This window comes from Lonchura striata, chromosome 1, assembly GCF_046129695.1.
Source record: "Lonchura striata isolate bLonStr1 chromosome 1, bLonStr1.mat, whole genome shotgun sequence".
Lineage (NCBI taxonomy): Eukaryota > Metazoa > Chordata > Aves > Passeriformes > Estrildidae > Lonchura > Lonchura striata.
In genome coordinates, this window is record NC_134603.1 from 128,004,193 (window position 1) to 128,017,382 (window position 13,190).

Below are 13,190 nucleotides of genomic sequence, written 5' to 3' on the forward strand. Positions count from 1 at the left end.
AGGAAAGAATTTTGCTGATTATGCTCAGTTTTGGCTCACCCTAAATTTTTCAAACTGACTGCTAGCATGTCTTTAATACTTACTTCAAAGTTTATGCTCTTTGTTGAGGGATGTATTAATTGAAATTAAACTTACCAATGCAGTGAACTGATGGTCAAACATTGAAGTATGAATGGAGGATAAAGTTTGTGTCTAGTGAGAGCATTTATATGACAGTAGTGCCCACAGAGCTTGTTAACTCATGGGCTTGGGTCCTTAGTGAAGGGGCAAGTTGGAACCAGATGACAGAGAAGAATAATGAGATATTATTTGCACATCAGGAATAATCTTGAACATGAGGAGTAACTTTTGTGAAAGGATTTTAAACATTGGAAATATCTTCCCAGGGAGGTGATGGAATCACCATTTTGGAGATGTTCAAATATCAACAGGATGTGGCACTTAGTATCATGGTATAGTTGACAAGATGGTGATTAGTCAAAGGTTGGACACGATGGACTTGGAGGTCTTTTCCAATGTAAAGATTCTGTGATTCTGTGATAATGTAGTGCATGGTAGAGGTTAGGTCTGGTTTTAAAATGGTCTCAAACTTCTGGCTAACTCACACTGTAAACACAATTTTGTGTAAGGCTTCAGTGTCCTCTGCATGGCTGTGGGGATGGGGGCAATGTGGAGTGCAGAAAGCACTGAAGTTTCCCACAGAGTGCTTTTGTGCATCTCAGCATAACTCTTCCTTGAAGCCCAGGCCAGAGTTCTCACTTTGCAATTTCTTGGAAAGTACAGCATGGAGTCAGATAGGGGTTATGGAATTTATAACCCTAAATGTTGTTATTAGTAACAATTTCCAGTTGCTGACAAAGGCAAAGCACCACACAGTTGCTCCATAAACAAATATTTATGTATAATACATGGAAAGTGTAAACAGCTTTTGCAGTGTTTCTTAAATAATTTCTCAATGCGATCAAGAAGTTAACCTACAAGTGTTTCTTCCTGAACAGGCTGTTACAATCTGTTATTATCAGATGCACTCACAGATTTAAAGTTTGTTGTCTTGTAACATTGACTTATAATGTAAAGAATCAGCACTGCATTTGGATTTCAGTGCTATAACAAATGTATATAAGGACATTCTTTCCTGTGCAATCTCCATTTCAGAAATTATTTCAGTCTGTGTGGCCTGGAATACAGAGGTGAAAATTCGATTTTTTATTTTTTTTTTTAAGCTGACAGAAAGATTTTCAGTGCTTCTTTTGACTTTCAAAAATGCTTCTCTTGTCAGCAAACAAGAGGTTTGGCAGAGCCTTATAGCTAGACATGTTCAGCCCTTTTTAATGACTTGCTTGCATCAGCTTGTGTGGGAGGCAGAAAAAAAATTATGCCAAACCTGAGCATTCAAACATTATGAATTTGGCTCCAGAAATTCAGAAATTTTCTTAAAATTAATGAAATTAAAATTAATATAGTGAAATGTCTTTCTCCTGCTCTGTGATGGTTAAGCATTTTGATTAGTGACTTTAAATTTTTCTCTGTGGCCAATACAAACCTGAATCTATTTTAAGCAGGGAAATTGCACTTAAGTTGATGTGTCTTTGCAAGTTTCCAAAAGCTGGGCGTTTAGAAACACTGCCACTTAACAACAGAATTCCAATAAAATTATAGTAACTGCTGACACTGAAAGTGTGTACTCTGTAACAACAGCAACAGGTTTTGTGATGAAACCTGGCAGTAACATTATTCTTTCTCTATTCAGCTCATACTCTAGCCAAGACCCTTGATCTTCCTAGTAACACCTCTGTGCACAACCAGAACTGAGCAGAAGGCAGCAATCCCACTCCACAGGGTATTTTGATATTTCTAATTTTAGTTTCTTTCACATAAAATGAAATTTAGAGATTCCCTTTGAAATAAAGCTCTCTTCAGACTGCTTTGCTTGAAGCCCATAGTCAGAGGAAAAACCTTGAAAAATTTAATTGGCCACATGGCATCCTTCAAGCTCTCAAAAATTTTTTGAGTACAGGAGTTAAAAAAACTATACTTTACTAGAGTTTCCAAAGAGTGGTCTGTCCAAATGGAAACTTTTAGCAATATAATGGGTTTGTTTGGATTTTTTTGGGAGATAACACATAAGAGAAAAATATTTGTGGTCCAGGTGGGAAAAAAAGAGGTAGGCCCCACTCAGTTTTTTTTTTTTCTTGTTGTATGGATGAAATATTCTTTTAAGAATTTGAATCTCTGATGTCCCAAGCTTTTGTAACAACCACCATCTGAGAGACAGTTGAATTCCTCCAGCATAAATCTGCCACACACACCTACAAATTTGAGCAGCTTTGTTTTCTTTCCAGTATAGAAGACTGTCATGTTTCATTAAAAAAAAAAAAAAAAAAAAGTTTTATGGGGTCGGTAGTAGTCTGAAAGCCTTGGGGAGCTCCAGCTCATAGGGAAGTCTGCCTGCCCTGGACTCTATGGGACAGGAAGTGGGGTAGTGAGGATCCTCCAGCTATTCCTTCTGGCTCCTGATTCCCCCAGGGAAACTTCTGCTGGACTGATGCAAACACTGCTGGAACAGGAGCCTGCTCTAGCAGTACCTGACACAATGTTGACAGATGGGAATTTTATCTCGTAAAGTATTGGTGTCTTGACAGGCTGAACTTGGAACAGAGACTAGACAGAGCTAAGAGAATAAAGTAGATATTTATTTAAAAGCCTTAAAGGACACACTTTGGGCAGTACAAGAGCCTGGCCAGGGTTACACCCAAGATGGACCCAAAATGGTCACAAAATGGATGATCAGTCACGAGGTCTCACACTTTTATAAGTTTTGGTCAATTAACTCCATATTGGAGTTAATTGTCCAATTATAGCTTTGAGTTATGAAGTCCCATCCTCCTTGATTGCTCCCCTCAGTTCTTCATTGTTTGTACTTTTGGACCTGAAGCTCATAATGGTTGTCCTTGGTTTCAAACTGGAAAAAAATTGTTTTGTCTACCTACCCTGTAAAGAGAGCTTACAGGCACTTAATATGATGCTCAGAGCTACACTTCTAGGCAGCACAGAATCTGAGAAATATGAAAGTTAAAACTTAAGGCATCCGTATACTGATACAGATTTCTCTAAATTTTTCTCTCTGCATAAATACTTATAGGTATTTATGCATGTAAACCTCAAGGATTTAATTTTGAAAAATTCCAATAGAAAAAAAAAAAATTGCTGCTGAATTTTTGTGACTAACTTTCTTGCTGACCAGTTTCCGGCCTAATTCAGCTCTGAGCCTTCGAGAGTGTAAAAAGTGCTAAACAGCCTGCCTGCATGGGTAACTTATTCAGGAAAGACCCCAAAATGTGTGTCTAATTATCCTACACGCTTACAGCTGAAATCTTTACTTATACCGTCTGCATGTAGGCAGTCACAGGGTTCAAACAAAATATATTTCTCCACTCCTTTTTAGAAATAACAAAATGTTGACATTTGACACATCAATTGTACAAGTAACAAGGAAGCTGTTTTTGAAAAGCATCAGTTTTTCTTTTCCCTCTCTTTGGGAACCTCCCTGAAAATTTGACTTAGCTCCAATTTCTTCAACAATTGGCTAAGACATAATTCCCAAATTTCCCTTTCCATCTCTCCCCACTGAACAATATTCTACTTCCCCTGACATGCCTGCTAACTTTTCTGGGAATCTTTATACCGACCACAATAAGCTCAATATTTTCAAGATGAAAACCCACAGCAGCTTTTCTTTTGCCAGCCTCTAACCATCAGCTCTTTTCTTTTTTTCTTTTCCTGTTTAATGCCAATGTTAATGTCAGCCTTTATTTTCCTCCATCTGCAGCTGAGATGTTATATACATCCCACACATCCAGACTCTTGTGTATTATTTCCCTCTGCTCAGTCTTCAGCCTGCATCCCTTTTCCTTCATCCTCCTTTGCCAGGATTATAGTTCATACAGTGCTTATCTCATGTCCTAACTACTCTTTTCCAATTTATTCCTCCCCACTATGCCTTGAAACCATGAACCATAGTGCTCTCGAAAAATCCTTCCTCTACTTTTTTTCTGACCACTCAGATCAAATTATATGAAATTCAAAATATTCTACATTTTTCCTACTCAGGTGTCTTCTCCTTTGCCATGTCTCAAACCCTCTTCTGAGCAGCTGTACAGAGGTTCCATGTTATTTCATTCACAAATCTCCAATTTTACTGCTGTAAAGGATTTGGGATTTTTCTGCTTATCTTTTAGAGTTGTTACTAATTTGATGCAGAGAGATATTTTTATTCTATTTTGCACAGCCAATGATCTCTATAGAAACATCTGAATATAAAGAACTCAAGTGTTTGGCTCTTAATTACAGGGCTGCAACCACCATTCATCCATCCAAAGATTCTCTGTAGCAAAGTCTTTTATCAATAGGAAACACTCACTGTCCCTTTTTTCTTTATAAATGCTACAAGAGAATCTTAAAATCATCATAGTATGCCTTGGGTTGGAAAGGATGTTAAAGATCCTCTAGTTCCACTCCCCTGGCATAAGCAGGGATATCTTCCACTAGACCAGGCTGCTCAAAGTCCCTTCCAACCTGGCCTTGAACTCTTCTAGGAACTGGGCATCTGCAACTTCCTTGGGCAACATGTGCCAGTGTCTCACCATCCCCACAGCAAAGAATTTTTTCTTAATATCTAAACCTACTTTCTTTCAGTTTGAAACCATTACCCCTCATTCTATCAGTGGAGACTCTTGTTAAAAGTCCCTTTCCAGCTTTCCTGTTGGCCTCCTTTAGGTATTGGAATGCTGCTCTAAGTCTCTCCAGAGGCATCTCTTCTCCAGACTGAGCAGCATCAGCTCTCTCAGCCTGTCTTTATAGGAGTGAATTAGTTATACCAAACACACTTTAAAATCTGGAATTACATTGTCCCTTAGCTATTACACCATCCAGTAAAATGACATATGAGACTGTGTAATTTCATCTCCCCAAAGCATTAATAGTTTTTGCCTGCTCAACTGTTATGCTTCACGGCCTTAATTTCTAGTAGAACTTCTGAAATCTGCTTTCTGAGATTAGCAGTGCCCTCTTGCCTGATTTGAAACAAAAATAATTGGAAAGGCACATGTACCAGCTTCCAGTTTATAAAAGTTCATTATTTGAAATCCCCTGAGCTCCTCCAATTAGAAAACAACTTTTTGACTTAATATCCTTCAATTGTTAAAAACTTGCGTCACTGAGAGATCACAGTGAAACGTAAAGGTCCCAGCACATTGGCACTTGATTGTGAGGGGATGTGATTGTTCCACATTTAGACTGGAAAGGGTTAGGAACTCTGCTTCCCAATGTGCTTAATGAATGAAAGGAAAATTGGACCCTTGAGCCAGAGGCAATGACCTAACTGAGTGAAAAATGTTTGCAGGTTAACAAGGGCAACTGTTCCTTGCTATAATTCCCACTGGAGGTGAATGACAAAAAAGGCCAATAAACCTCCGACTCTGGATTATTTATTAACCTGTTTTCTTCCTAGAAGAAAAGACCTTACTGTAGATCTTGAGAGACAGAACTGAAAGTGTCCTTTCACAAGGCGTAAATATATGACCATGTGTACTTCTTAGAAAGATTAAGGAGCAATATTTAGTATCAATGTATTCTCTGTGATCAATCAGATTTTTATAAAGGCAACTTCACTGGGACTGATGCTCAAGGAGAGCAAAAGTAAAATTGTGATTAAATGCCACTAATGTAAGCCATATTATAACAAAGTGTAACTGGAAATGACATATAAGCATTGTTGAAACTGAATCACAGAAACATATATTACGTCTTGTCTTTACAAGCACTGCTGCCCAACATGCTGACACAGCACATCCATAGCTTTCCTACAAGAACTCAGAAACTAGGGTGTGGTGGGATAGCCAAGTGTCCTGATGGAGAGTGGAGTCTCTCTAGCTGGAAGTCACGCAATTCACTTCTCACCCTGGAGACCAGACTTGGTTTCCAATCTAAACCGTTTGTAATGAAGTAATGGAAAGATTACTGTTGTCTACACTGAGATCAGGTCTGGAGCCTAGCACGGAGGTTATGGAAAAAAATTGCAGGGTAAGTGCAGAACAATGCAGGAAAAGACAAGTAATAACCAGTAGAGCAGCTGTCAAGCTACCTTTGCAAAAAATTCTGTGATGCCTTTTCAGGAAACAGTGTAGACTAGTCAGGAGAGAATTGAAGGGTATGATCCAAAGTTGAGCTGTTTCAGTGGGCTTTGTATTGTATTAGTCCCTAACAGAATATACAAATAACATATTGCTTCCTGTATTTGAAGTGCCAAAAATGAGACAGTTGCAAGCATTCTGCAAACCATATGTCTGAATCAGTCTGGGACTGAAGCAAAAAGAAGGAATATGAATTTACATAATGCAATTCTCTCTGCAACATAGATATGATAACCATAATGCACAGATGTATTTTCAGTAATGGGAACAGCATTTGACTTTCTTGTTAAAACAACCCTGCATTTTTCAAAATGCTCTTTCCTTCCTTACCCAGTTGTGTACCTGCATGTGAAAAGGTGAACACCATGCTTATGTATCGCTTTCTTCTCAGAATGATAGAACAGCCTTCTTGCTCAGACTTCTTCCTGAATATGTATGATTAAATTTGTATGGTCTTTGGCTGTGGGCTTATATTGACTTCAAGATGGTTAAACAATTTATATTTTATTATTAATTCTTATGTAAAGAAAGTATAGCAGAGAAGAAGAGTTTTGCTTTTTATCCCAATGGCTTTTAAAGAGTTCAGATTGAGCAGCACCCCAGGTTCTTTTTTTCACTGGAAAGATTTCCAGCCACTCTGCCCCCAGCCTGTAGCACTGCCTGGGGTTGTGGTGGTCCAAGAGCAGTACCTGGCCCCTGGCTTTGTTGAGCCTCATACAACTGACCTCAGCCCACTGATCAAGCCTGTCCAGATCCCTCTGCAGAACCTTCCCACCCTCAAACAGATCAAAATTCCTACTTACAGAGTGTCTTCAGACTGACTGAGTGGGCACTCAACCACTTCATCCAGCCCATTGATAAGGATATTAAACAGTGCTGGCCCCTGCACTGGTGCTGGGGAGCACCACGAGTGTTTGGCTGGATGTAACTCCATGTACCACCACTCTCTGGGACCAGCCATCCTATCAGTTTTCTACCAGCAAAATGTGCCCATCTAAAACATGAGCAGCCTGTTTCTCCAGGAGAATGCTGTGGGAGATGGTGACAAGGGATTTATTAAAATTCAGGTAGACACATCCACAGACCCACCTCATCCACTTGGTGGGTCATGTTGTCACAGAGAGATCAGATTAGTAAGGTGGGACCTGCCTTTCCTAAACCCATGTCTGGGCAGCTGCCTTTAAGAAGGCATGCCAGGAGCAGATGGCAGTGCTTCTCGTGAAGATTCCAGTTCTTATGTTACCATCAACATTATCTCTAACACTGAATTAGTAGGTGTTACAGCTGTTTCTCACAGCTTGAAGTCTGGTTCAGTTGGAGGGAAGTCTTGTCACCATGAAATTGCAGGTAGTTTGGAACCTGTCCTTCCTCTCTATCCTCTTTTTACGAGATCTAGTGCTCCTAAGTTGGGTGCCTGAAATGTTAATCCTATGTTTTTGTCTAGACAGGCCAGATGGTATTCCAGATTTTAAGAGGAAATTAAGTGAAAACGTGCCCATTGTTGCTGGATATTGGCTGCAAAGTTTTATATCTTGTCTCTTTATTGCATATTCTAGGGAACTGTGAAAGTCTGTGTAGTGGATCTTTTTATTAAAAAAAGTGGGAAGAAGAAATCGAACTAATTAAAATGAGAAAATAACAAAGAAGGAGGAAAATAAACTGGCAAGTAATATCTAGGTTAGTAGAAAAGTGTTTCTTTGAGTAAGTAGCCAAATTGCCAACTATAAAAGGGTAGAAACAAAGACTCTTGGTAATATGAAAAAATTGTGAGTGAGTAGGAGGTCAGGACTACAGTGACTTGTAATTCAGCTCTGCTCATATTAAACCTGGATATGAACTTCTGAACTAGGTTTTCCACAACCCTTATAGTTTGGGTTATAGGTTAAGAAATTATTAATCATGAAATATAACAGTTTCTTTCTGAGTTATTTGTGATATTGATGATTCAGATGTACTGCTCAGATATTTGAAAAACTTGCTGCTTTCACTTATTTTTTTATAGTTCTTTATACATATTTACTTCTGTTTGTAATTTATGTTGTTCTATATGTATTGTGTCAGGGTTTAAAAAATATAATTCTCTTGTTTAGAGTCCTTTAAACATTATTTTTTTTCTCCATCAAATTCTACATAGGATGAAATTAAATTTAGTAAAAAGGTATAGTTTTTTACACAAAAATATTGTTTCATTTTGCATGAACTCTGTTTTATTATCTTATTTTTGGTAGGCAACTTGACGGTTGCTTTTGGATGGCCTGGAGGAGAAAAAAATTTGGTACATGATAGAAAACATAGTCTATGTATAGTAAATAAAGCTTTTGTATTATTTCCAACAAAAAATGAAATCTTTCTTTCTTTACTTTCCCAGTCACATAGAATGTAAACTGAATAGGCCGCAAAAGTTCAGTGTCATAGGACTCCATAAAGGTGTTATAATGACCCTAAAATCCTACTTATACACCAGTTATTTTATACAGTATTTGTAAACCTCATACAACTGACCTTTTTCTGCAATCCTTATACAATTGCCAGCATGTATAGTAGCATACAAATGTTACTATACACACTTGCACTCACATCATCACTGGCTATGATCTTGTCTCATAAATTAAGTAAGGTTGGGTCTTGTCAGTTCTTGGATGCAAGGCCCCCAAGGAAAACCCAGATGGTGCAGGCATAGATAGCAATTCAGTGGGAAGACCACCTACTGTGTTAGTACTCATTTTTCTTCTGGATTGAGAGCATTGTGTTTGGAAGGATGTTGCTGGGTTCTTTTCTGAGGTTAAAAATTAAGAGCCTGACCAAAATTACGTATTTCAAATCATCATAATAATCCTATAGCATGTTGCATAAGAGTACAGAAGTTGTTTAAATATTGCCAGCTGAAATCAGAAAAAAATAGAGTTAATTGAAAATAACTTTTTCTCTTTTCTTCAGTCTTTTTTCAGTCATCATCTATCCACCCCCTCTGTGAAATGTTCACTGATAACTAAAAACTAAAAGCAATCTTTATCTTCATCAGCATTTCCTGTAAGCTTTTGTAAAACATTCAAAACTCAAAAAAAGGATGACTGCAAAAGAAACTGGGAATTTCCTCAGCTGGGAATTTGTAATTTGGTCTTTATCTTATTTCCTTCTGTGGTATAGAACAAACAAAATGTTAAAATGTAATCTGTTTTGCACTATTTCATTGGCAGATACCATCATGTCCCATGTGCTTATTAATTACCCTCTCTAGCCTAGGATCCTTGGTTACACCACAGATTTTTGGTGGAGCAGGAAGGGGAGCAGGTAATAAACAGTGCTGCCTGAAAACCTTGGGCCAGGGACAGTGTGGCAAGTGGAGCACTCTTTACCATGCATTGTCTCAGTAGTGTGTGTACTCTCTGTATTTCCTCCCAAAGTGCTGAGTACCATTGCAATGCATCACAGAACTTCTCATTTAAGAGAGATTTTTTTGTCATGTTCCCCCTAATATGCTTTATAAAAAATAAAAATATTCACCAAACACAGACATTTATCCTGAAAGTGGGTCTCAACCCCAAAACTGGATAAGAAGAGATATAGCAGAAATAAATTGCAATAAGTGTGGACAGGCTATATAGATATAAGCTTCTTCCCAGCTAAAAATATGAATAATATTGTTGTCATCTTTGAATGCAGGTTGAGAAGATTAGAATTGTTTTTTAATGTTTACCACCTAGAGTTTTAACATGTTAAGAGATTTTTCAAAGCCTAGAAGCTTTCATAGCATTAGAAGAAAAAGATCAGTGGAAGTGAGTATTGGGTAAGATATTCATAGCTATAAGTAAAGAATCTCTTTTCACAGAGGATGTGAAAGGCACATTTGCTTTTTACTCTTGGAGCCCAGTGGCTGTCAGTGTGCTATGTCAGAGAGGGTACACTGTAGGAAAACTTCACAAATGCTCAGTCCACAGTGTGTTCATTGAACTTGATGTTGATTCTTCATAAACACAAAATACTTCTCAAGTCAAGTAACATTTTAAGGGAAAGTCATGAGGAAATTACATGTTCTGAAGACATCAATGAGAAATCACAACCAAGTGAAGTAACTAGATTCTCATGATGTGAAAGTCCCTGTGCTTCCAAAGGTTTCACACTGACTGGAGTAGATGAAAGAGGAGGAAACAGAGGATAATTAATGAATTTTGCTCATGGTTTCTAAAAGAGATAGAGCTTATGAAAATATATTTTGACTTTTTGCAGATGTTATGAAAACTTTGCTCCTTGGAACTTGACTTATAGAATAGTATAATCCCTAAATTCCAAGAATTCATGGAATTCTAAAACTATCTTGGGCTCCTGGAAGTAAAATAGAAAATGTCACTTGTTTTGCTAAGGGTTTTATTTTATTAACCGTTGTGACAAGGATGACAAGAATATTTTTGGTGTAAGCACTACTAACAAGATTAAACTTGAATAATCAAACTCTCTGTTTTCACTATATTCCCTCTGAAAATATACTGGTGTAAATACAGATCCAGCCTTGACCCAAGACCTGCTTTTGGTGGAGACAAGAGTGGGGTGTGTTTAGGGATGATATTGTATTTCTGCTCACCAGGAAGAGCAGCTGCCCCAGCCACTGTGCTCAGGTGTAAGACACTCTGTCTTTCACTGTGACTTTGGAGAATGCCAGAGGTACTTTAGGCAGACAACTCCAGTGAAGGAACAGAGCAGCATGACAAAGCAGCAAGATGAAGGAATGAAGCATTAAGGGAAAGAAAGCCTTGGGGAGGAAAAGAGGCTCTGGTGCTGCTGCTGCTGCAAGATTTTGCTTCTGCATCTCCAGGAATCAATATTTTAATATTTCTTGTCATCTTGTTTCTTATTTTGATTTAAATGCAATACTTAAAACTACATTTTTAAAATTTGAAATCAAGACAAGAAGGCCTTTCAGAGACCTTTCTTTCTGTTGGTTTTTTTTTGTTTGTTTGTTTGGTTGGTTGGTTTTGGTTTTGTTTTTCTCTTTTTCTACAGATTTGTGGGGCCTGTTTAAAGGTTCCTAACTACAGAATTTATTATGGAACACAAGATACAACCTGAATTCTTTTGGCATTTCTAATTATAAAAGGCTTCATCTACTATTTTAACAGGAGAAAATTTCAGCATATAAGGTGATCTCATTAAAGAGTAAATCAGGATTTTGTAGTGATGAGAATCATTCTTTGTTGCAGAGGCTGGGAGTGCTGAGTGAGTATGGGACTGCAGAAGATAAAAAGATCATCTTGCACAGAAACTCCATGATCTGGCTTCTCTTACTACCTCTGCTTCCTGGGAGGTGGTTCCAGATGACTATTAAAACTTGCTTCTTGAAGTTGTTCAGAAACTGTGTGCCATTGCTTTCTGTGTGTCTGATGCCTGTGGAGAGCCAGGAAACAGAACATCTCAATTCACAATTGCAGCTAAGCTGAACAGGCAACTGTGATTTTAAAAGCTATAGAATACTTGCTGTGATAAAAAAAAAAAAAAAAAAATTAAAAAAATCATACCTATGTGTGTGAAATTGGTCTGTCAGATCTAGCTATGTCTGTATTTATGTTCCTTCAGAGTAGAGAATGTGGATGGCAATTTCCCCTAAATGTGGATGGGTATTATTGTACTTTGTAGCTGATGGAAGCACTATATAAATAATGTTGCAAAATCAATATTATTTCTTTCTGTGTACCATAATGTGACATGCTTTCACACTTTGAACTGAATAGATAAAATGGAATTAGTAGATGCTTACTAAGAATATCCCCAGTGAAACACCTAGTACAAGTAGGTAATTTTTATTTTTATTTTTATACATCTGCAACAGGATTAAATTAACATTGTCCAGGCAGCAATATTAGAAGTTGGGTATTTTGCTTATTTTGCTATGAAACCTCATTGTACTTTCACTGTAAGTATTTAAGCACTTGTAGGTAATATGCTAACTAGGGTGTTTCAATAAAAAATAATTGTATTGGTACTGATCTTTATTTATATTTCTTAGAAGCTGAATCTAACTGAAATAAACTTTGTTTTTTTCTATATAGCATCTTTTCCTATTTTCAATGCTGCATTTTCTTTTATACTTCAGCTTTATTATCAAACTATGAGGGCATTTAAAGACTGTCAAAGGCAGTGTCCAAATGAGGAATTCTTATTCTATAATACTAGGAAAATGGAAGCAGTCCATTTACAATCACACCTGCAGTGTGTTAAACTGAAATATCCAGCTCAAAACAAAGCTCTTTTAGAACTTTGAATTCTGATTCTAGTTTAGTTAGGGCTTACTACCTCTGGGAAGTTTTAAATAACAAGACTGTCATTTCAGAGTCAGCAGTGTCATCAGCAGAGGGGCTGACTTATTCAAAAGCACATTGACACAACAGGAGCTCCAAGGGATTAAACATTCTGAAAGGATGGTATAAGTAAAAAGACTTTACATGGTGTTCCCTTTATATGGAGTACTCTTCTTGGTGAGATGCCCTCTCTATTTTTACTAGAGGCAGGTCTATGTGATGTTAAGACTATTCCAAGTTGATTGAAGACTCTGAATTTAATCAAATTCTGAGTGTTCAACATGAAACGTTGAAATTCATCAATACTCAGATAGTGATCAACACCTCTCTTTGGAAAAGCTGTTTTCTTTGAGCCAGGCTTATAAAATATTGGTCACCTTAGAGTACACTGACCAGTCTCCTTCCCCACTAGCAAAAAAATACTCTAATCTGGGCAAAACTAATATTGCTTCTACAGCTTACCATGAATATCAGCTTGGCAGCTGATATTGTCTGAGCTTGGCAGGATTTCACTACCTTCAGTTTCCCCTACCAACAATTCATAACAGTGATTTAATAAGTTCTGTCCTCCTTTGGCATATGGCCATGGTTTAAACTGCTCAGAGGCAAGTGAGGCAGATCAGGCTGAGTGCTACCTCCAAGCTAATCCCCTTTTCTCAAACCAGTGTTCCCTTCTGGCCTCTGTGGTTTCCTCTTCGCAAAAAGCACC